We start from the raw sequence: 9369 nt of genomic DNA on the forward strand, positions 1-9369 counted from the left end.
ACATGTCTGTAAACGTTTACAGCATCCAGTATTCAGGTTATGAGTGGATAACTGTAGAAGACAAGAAATTAGAGTTATACTAAGGCATATTACAAAACACCATCGCGAGAGACATGTGAATTTGTTAATGTTGCAGGTTGCGGATAATACAGATACACTACTGGCCATTAAAATTGCTACACCACGAAGATGACGTGCTACAGACGTGAAATTTGACCGACTGGAAGAACATGCTGTGATATGCAATGATTAGCTTTTCAGGGCATTCACACAAGATTGGCGCCGGTGGCGGCACCTACAGCGTGCTGACATGAGGAGTTTCCAACCGATTTCTCATACACAAACAGCAGTTGACCAGCGTTGCCTGGTGAAACGTTGTTGTGATGCCTTCGTGTAGGGAGGAGAAATGCGTACCATCACGTTTCCGACGTTGATAAAGGTCGGATTGTAGCCTATCGCGATTGCGGTTTATCGTATAGCGACATTGCTGCTCACGTTGGTCGAGATACAATGACTGTTAACAAAATATGGGATCGGTGGGTTCAGGAGGGTAATACACTAATACGGAACGCCGTGCTGGATCCGACGGCCTCGGATCACTAGCAGTCGAGATGACAGGCATCTTATCCACATGGCTTTAACGGATCGTGCAGCCACGTCTCGATCCCTGAGTCAACAGATGGGGACATTTGCAACTCAACAACCATCTGCACGAACAGCAGCAGCATGGACTATTAGCTCGGAGACCATGGCTGCGGTTACCCTTGACGCTGCATCACAGACAGGAGCGCCTGCGATGGTGTACTCAACGACGAACCTGGGTGCATGAATGTCAAAACGTAATTTTCTCGGATGAATCCAGGTTCTGTTTACAGCATCATGATGGGCGCATCCATGTTTGGCGACATTGCGGTGAACGCACATTGGAAGCATGTATTCGTCACCGCCATACTGGCGTATCACCAGGTGTGATGGTATGGGGTGCCATTGGTTAGACGTCTCGGTCACCTCTTGTTCACGTTGACGGCACTTTGGACAGTGGACGTTACATTTATGATGTGTTACGACCCGTGGCTCTACCCTTCATTCGATCCCTGCGAAACCCTACATTTCAGCAGGATAATGCACGACCCCATGTTGCAGGTCCTGTACGGGCCTTTCTGGATACAGAAAATGTTCGACTGCTGCGCTGGCCATCAAATTCTCCAGATCTCTCACCAATTGAAAACGTGTGGTCAATGGTGGCCGAGCAACTGGCTCATCACAATATGCCAGTCACCACTGTTGATGAACTGTGGTATCATGTTGAAGCTGCGTGGGCAGCTGTACCTGTACACGTCATCCAATCTCTGTTTGACTCAATGCCCAGCCGTATCAAGGCCGTTATTACGGTCAGAGGTGGTTGTTCTGGGTACTGATTTCTCAGGATCTATGCACCCAAATTGCGTGAAAATGTAATCACATGTCAGTTCTAGTATAATATATTTGTGCAATGAATACCCGTTTATCATCTGCATTTCTTCTTGGTGTAGCAATTTTAATGCCCAGTAGTGTATTTATATGGATATTGTGTCTGTTCTTATGGACACATCCAAAAGAACAGACACCATATCCCTATAGGTATATAGTTCTGGCAATACTGGACATGACCTTATTCTTTTGTGCCGATGCACACATAGTACCCAAACTCTTATGGGAATTGGTAGAATATCTTTCACGAGTAATGAGTATGTTGGGTGGGGACAGGGACACGACGAATGTAGTGTGTGGACATGTAAGGTGAAAATGTGGTTCTCACGGGGGACGTGTGGGAGATAGTCCTGGCAGTCGCACTATCCTCTGTGCCCTTGGTGGCTCAGATGGATAGAGCGTCTGCCACGTAAGCAGGTGATCCCGGGTTCGTGTCCCAGGCGAGGCACACATTTTCACCTGTCCCCATCGATATATATTAACGCCTGTCAGCAGCTGAAGGTATTAATATAAAATTCTAATTTCGCTCTAGATGGCTGTAGGTCATCAATGGTGTCCGCTCTTTCGCATATGTCTGAAAGAACAGACACCATACCCCTATAAGTATATATTTCTGGCGATACCGGCCATGACTTTCTTCTTGTGTGCAGCTGCACACATAGTACCCAAACTCTTAAGGGATTTGGTAAGAATGTCTTTCATGAGTAATGTATGTTGAGTAGGGACACTACGAATGAATCAGTAATTATAAAAACAACATTAGTCCAAAAAAGTAAATTTTTCAAGAGAAGCAAAAAACTGTATAGAGGCTAAATAATGGACAGTATGATAAATCCATTAATTTTAATATTGACTGTGTATGTTAGGTAAGCTTTAACAATAAAACAAAGTGCTTTAAATGTAATAACTTTGCATGAACGATTTTTTTTAATTGTACGGACCTATGTTGTTATTGCAAGATAAACATTCTGGACTGACATTTTAACATCAACATTTGTTTATGTTATCAAAAATTACTGTATTGTATAAATTTAATTTACAATATTACTTGTACATTGTCTATTATTGTTTTACAGAGAAATAGAAAAGTATTGTTAATGTATGCACACACTGTATGGAAAGACTAAAGATATGACAATGTAAATCGTGACATTAGTAATTAAATTTCTTATTTCACCTAACAGGACAATGAAGGATTAACACTACACTATACAGGTTATTTTACACCAAAAATGTATTAGGAATCATCTTCAGGAGTGTCCACAGAAGGCCACTCACTCAATTACAGATAAAAGGCTTTGTGCTCATCAGGAATATACTGCATTAATTGTCCGACATCTTTCAATTTTTGACATTGATTGTAACATTGTTATTATATGCAATTTCTGCAGGCAACTTTGGTTCAGTCTGTAATGAATATCGCAATGAAAAGCGGTGTTTTACGAAACCATCAATATGATAGTAACAGTCAACTTTACCTGGAAACATTTCACTGTGATGGAAGCTCATAAATGACACTGTGAATTTCACTTTAATGCTTTTGTCCACATTCGTCCCATAACTGTCGTCAGACAAACAGGATCGCTTATAAAATTTGGGCCACCGTTTTTTTTAACCAAAAGTCTCTTCCGTGGTAACAAGCTTTACATTAATATTTAGTTTTTTGGATGATGTCACCATACATTGAACATACTCATACAAGCAATATATTCTGTCTTTTCTTCTTATCACCTGCTTTATGAAAGCAAATGTACGATCACATGGTAAAAATGAATGGCCACGCACAGGAAAATGCTGGAATACATCTTTGAATCTGCCAGAACTTACAAGGCAGTTCATTACTCTAACCACTGTGTTGTTCTTATTTTTCGCAGGGCACCCATCTGAGAGCAGGTGTAATTCAGTAACACTATCAGGTATCTCTGTGTTGATGTAATCAACCAAAAACGAGCATACTCCTTTGTGGGCAGTACCTTCGTGGTACAGATATACCTTGGATTTGTTGCTCTTTAGGTCTGCAATACAGGTTGCATTAACGTTAATTTGCCGTAAATAAAAAGCTTCCTGTACTGGGAGCTTAGGCAACTGCAGATTTTGCATATAATCGAAACATAATGCTACCACGTACTCATTTTTTGCACACTTCTCCTTAACAGCATCCATCTTTAAATAGAATTTTTTGCTTCTTCTTTTATGTACCATGAGTTCCACTACAGCCACATGCTTCACAGTATCATTCAATGATGGACTCTTAATCTTCACTGAAAGTGACTCACAAGAGCAGCAAGTATCGATTTGCGGCTGCCCAAAGCGTAGGTTAAAAGGCTCATTGAAAACTCTTAAATAAATTCCATATGACACTCTGGTATGAGGATATAACTTTATGAACAGTTCGTACATACTTTTTACAGATAATTCAGGATTTAAGTAATGCATTTCTTTGCTTGAATAATGTGAGATTTTCGTAAGGAATGTTTTAATATGCTCCTCAATTATCGATAGGACTTCCTGTGGTGGTGCATTCGTTGAAGCAGTACATCCTTTACTGTCACATGCGCGAACATTATTTCTCACACAGTTACAAATTCGTCGCACACGTTCATTTGTAATGCCAAAAAGGCTACAAAATGCCTTTTTGCACACTTCGACCCGCCCAGCATCTCCAGTTACCACGTGATATCGATAATTTAGTGCTCTTGGCTTAGGCTGGTCATCACTTTTCCGGGGTCTTCTGCGTGCCACGTCTTCTTTTTCGATGAGCCCTGCAAGGTAACCATCTTGTGTGTTCTTACTCTCAAAATCGTGAAATTTAGTGAATATATCTATCTGTTCATGTTCAGAGATCCTCTTGAAACACAGTTTCTTACATCTGAAACATATTAATACACGAATACCAACGTCAGGAAATGTAAAAGAGTTGCAAAAAAAATTATTTACGTAAAATCAATTATTTTTTATTGATAGAGAGAATAGATGGGAACCTCTAAGAAGTAAAAAATACACAGGCGAAAGATTAATTCACATAGCCTTTGAACTTACCCACAGTCAGGTCCTATTTTTACAGCATTAATTTCTCTTTCACTGTGATTCACGTAACCAATTCCCTTCGTTCTGGCAGCTTTTATGACATTTCTTTTATATAGTTCCTATTGCGCACCTCTCTTCTTCGACATTGTGCATAGATAATCCAAAGAAACATCTTCTATAAACAAAACTAACTGACAATGCACACGCAACTGCTACAACAAAGCACAAAGGTAACAAGATCACAGGCGTCAGATGTGCTGCCATCTGGCATGCATTCTTTTCACTACATGAAACAAGATCCGAGTATGCACGTTTGGTGCTGCCATCTGCCATTTCTTGCAATAATAACAAAAGTCCTGGACTCATGTTGTTACTGCAAAGAACACGAAAAACTGTGTGCCTGTAAAATCATTAATATGTGTAGGACAAGTGTGATTTTTGCATAGATGCTGCATCTAAGTATCATGAAGGCTTCTCTGAATATATCTAATTTTTGCCAAAGAGTGGACATGTGTTGTTTTTACAATTACCGATTCGAATGTAGTGTGTGGACATATAAGATGAGAATATGGGTCTCGCAGTTGGCGTGCATGTGATAGTCCCTGCAGTCGCATGATCCTCTGGGCCATTGGTGGCTCAGCTGGATAGAGCATCTGTCATGTAAGCAGGCTATCCCGGGTTTGAGCTCCAGTTGGAGCACACATTTTCACCTGTCCCCGTTGATATATATCAATGCCTGTCAGCAGCTGATGGTGTTACTTTATAATTCCAATTTCGTCCTACAGTATTGGTGATGAAACTTTAAACTGGTCTGTGCAGTGGATCAATACCTGTATATTTAATAGGATTGTCACATGTGCTTGAAGCCAGCACGCATGTGGTATTTGTTTTAGATTATGGCAGGAGAGATATGCGGTAAAAATCTTATCGACTTCTCTATCGGATGAAGTTAGTGGAGCTTTTATAGTTCGTAAGTTTTCTCTGGTGGATGGTACAGAATAACGATGATATAATGTTGGGGTGATAGACGTGAATGGGCGCTGAGGGACGCGGATCTGCAGTACCTGCCTGTAGTTTGGAGAAACACGACAATGCAGTAGCAAAATCGACGTCCTTCCCCCAGTTCCCGTACTGTCTTTTATACTTCCTTGTGTTGCAGGAGCAGGTTTCATATCCGTCGAATGGTTAAAACACAGTTCTGTCGCAGTAACTCAGCTTCATCTGTTTCTACACGGGTTGCAGAAGATGGTAGATATAGCTTTCTCCGACTTCTACTCAGTTCCGACTTACGTTGGGACAATCACATGTGCAAAGCTGCAGGGATGGTAGCGCAAAGTCTGCGGGATAGTTGCAAGATGCATAGGGGCTACCTAAAGCCATATTGGAATTTTACTGTAGCAGATAGATTCGAGAAAGGTGGCTCGTTTCGAGATAAGAGTGTGTCAGAAATATGATTCACCAGTGGCTATCAACATTAATGGACTACTCCATAGGATCCAATGCAGGCATGTGGTTGAATGGAAAGACTTGATTCCAAATCATAGACATCATTTCTACCGAAAGCGTAGCACTAGAGATCTGAAAAGCTAGTGTACTTTTCTTATGACCTCACTCGTCACACCATCTACTACTGTTTGTGATCCTTCTCAATCAATCATCGCCTATAACTCAGTGGATGTATCGCGGAACCTCTGACATTACATCGAGACAGAATGCATTACAAATACTCGAGAAATCTCTAGTGGCGGCGGCGTGAGGGAGTTGCTAATACGGGTTCCATACCACACCCCTTAGCCATATCGCTATCAGAATGCGGTAATTTTATTCGAGGTTGCACCGTCAGCGACGTGTTGGTCTGATACTATACACTGCTACAATCACCGTCACGGTATTTGTCTGGCACAAACCACTTCATTCAGAGATAATGCCTTCCGAAATTTATAACGCCTGTATATCTTTTAACATAAATACTTGTATGCATAGGTAGAACCAAGACCGCTTGTGATGGTAATATGGTTGTGTTTTTTAACATCTGGCGGTTTGTAAGACTATTATGCCTCTCTTTCTAAGACACAGTGATACCACTCACAAGAAAACTTATTAGACATGTCCACCCATCGTTGATTCTCGCTCAGTATTATTTCGTATCGCCGGCAACCATTTATTGGCGAAGTATTATACTTAGTAGTAGGGGGTGCGTGACAGGTTCGCATTGAGCATCAGGCTTATAAAATATGTGTTTGTGTTCCGACATGTGCAAGGCAAATGACTATGTCCAGTTGTAAGGAAGGTATGGATTTGACGTGGAATACTGTGATAGCAAAGGAGAGAGTATGTAAAGTCATAAGAACGGTACAGATATTTCTATTTCCAGAGCCACAGCTGTCAGCAGGGTGTATTTCCGATACTTCGCTCATTGTCGAATGTAGTTCAGTTGAGACCGCGGTCGTAACATTTAATTGTAAGTATAGCAATCAAATATATATATGACCAATTTCCTAGGACAATTCTGTCTAGGGGTGCTTCGTGTGCAGCGCTGGTGTCCTGTAGTGCTAATGATTCACATTTCCCGTTAGCAACAGGAGCTGTCCGAATGAAAAGGTCAGTTGGCAGTGTAGGAATGTAGCTGACTTAACCATATCATCATCTAGATGGCCGAATAGCGATCTAATACTTAGTATGTGTTGGGTAACTTTCGTGATCGCGTGGTAATCTGAGAAGATTCAAGATGGACAAGTGTTTGCACTGTACCATTATTCCTTCTCACGTAAATTGTTCGGTTGACTGCTTCTTCACATTTCGCGTCTTTAGTTAGTTGAGAGGAGACATGCGGAAGACATGTTTGCTGGTTCTCTAGACATGAGAAACACCGTAGTTGACTTTGTAAATTATAGGAATGATTCAGAATCTGTTACATCACTGACATCGGTATTCACAAGTGCAAATATCAGTTTCCTCTATTTTTTTCGAGTTCTCCTGTAAAGGTCTTCGCAGACAGGATAAGTTTCTAGTTACTCTATGGTTTACAGCACGCTCCACCTAGCTAAAGTTTAGGGTTTCTAGAGAAACAATTTCCAGTCTATATCTTCGGAATTATTTCGTGCAAGCTATACTGCCATGCAATCGATATTACTATGTGCTTGATATCTACAAGTACTGCGAAAATGGTATGATATTCTACCAAACCATGCGAAATTACATATGTTCTTGTAATCCCAGAGTCTGGAGATTTGTGTAGAAAACCAAGCAAGCAAGCAGATCTGGACTAGAAACAGCAACGCATTTGTGCCAAGGGGGAAACGAGCCCATCATTGCAAACAGTCCTGAGAGTGACTTCGATCCACTGAGGGCGCGCTGGTCACATGTTGGGACTGGATGAGCGCCCAACCTTCCGGTAAATATCTAGTGCCGCGGGTATACCGGTGGTGTATGTGCTTATGCTGTCTGTCTTTGCGGTATATGTACGAATGATGTGAAAGGGGTGATTCTGTATGGTGCAGGATACAAATTGTATGTTTACTACATCGACACAGTACACGGTGATATATTGCTGGGTTGGAGATCGGATTCACGATCTAATATTCAAGCTCCTCTCCTTAGTGAGAGAGCAGTGTAACTGAGTAAGAGTCTGTCTGTGTTTGCGGATATGTAGGGCACTGTGGAAGGTTTAATTGTTGGTGCAATATGACGATCCTTGTAAAAGTCTCGTCTGCAGAAAAAAAAGGTTGACGATGCGTTCTGATGACTTAGGTTACTAAAGGTAGCCAAAGTGCCCTTTTTCATGTTATTTTCTTAGTTTAGTGGAGGTAGCCATGGTGTGTTGCATTGTCCTGATGAAATTTGAACTTACCACCATTTACTGGTGGGGGCAAGGGGTGAGAGGGGGAGGGGGGTTTACCATTGGGTGAGATATTAATTAACTGATCAATTTAATTAAGTAGTCAATCAAATTGATAAGTGAGAGAGGCTCTATTCCAATAACTCAGACTTGAAATTGTACCTGTGGCAGTGAGGGGAGGGGGCTGTAAGGGGGTTGGGTTTGGGGGAGGGGGAGGGTGGGGGGACAATAGTATAAGTGCATGTCAATCAAAAGGAAATGGTGGTGACATGGAAAACCACTTAACAGAACAATAAGTACCTGTTAGTCAAAGGAGAACGATATGTTTACCCCTGAGTGTATACCTGCCACTAATGTAGCAACCCACAATAACAAAATGGACTGAAACGAATGTAGCTCCGCTACTGCTATGTACAGTCGTGCTCAAAAGTATCTGAACGACCTGAATTGCATTTTGCCTGATTCGCATATAATCCTCATAAGGCAGCTGTCTAGCAGGTCCTCTAATCGCTTCTCGGTACAGTCACTTGACTATTGAAAATGGTTCCAACAAATCACCACTAGAAAACACTGCTCTGTATCGCAGTAACTCAAGATGTAAAGTAATACCACGATACTACAAATATCAGGGAACACCTTATCACAGATAAGACTGTCCTTAAGACTTGTAAGCTCACATTTATTACAATAAATGACATACCTAAATGTTACCACTCTCATTATTACGCCAGGTAGGTAATGCACGTAGTAAATTCGTCGTATTCATGGTTTCCTCTTCAAATTAAGATACCGTAATTATTATTTAACACAAAATGACATTAAAAATCTAAGTTTTTCACGAGCTGCTAGTTGAGAATATGTAAGAACTTCAAATGACCCGACGAACCGTCTCGTTCTGCATATAGGTTCAAACCCAGGTCATACAGATTAAGCAAAGATTTCGTGATTGACGGATACTAACAGTCATTCCTGACTAGGCATACAGAGAGTGATATACCACGATTTTAGACAGTATCAGCTAGGAAATATCAACT

Source organism: Schistocerca serialis, chromosome 3 (genome assembly GCF_023864345.2).
Source record: "Schistocerca serialis cubense isolate TAMUIC-IGC-003099 chromosome 3, iqSchSeri2.2, whole genome shotgun sequence".
Taxonomy (NCBI): domain Eukaryota; kingdom Metazoa; phylum Arthropoda; class Insecta; order Orthoptera; family Acrididae; genus Schistocerca; species Schistocerca serialis.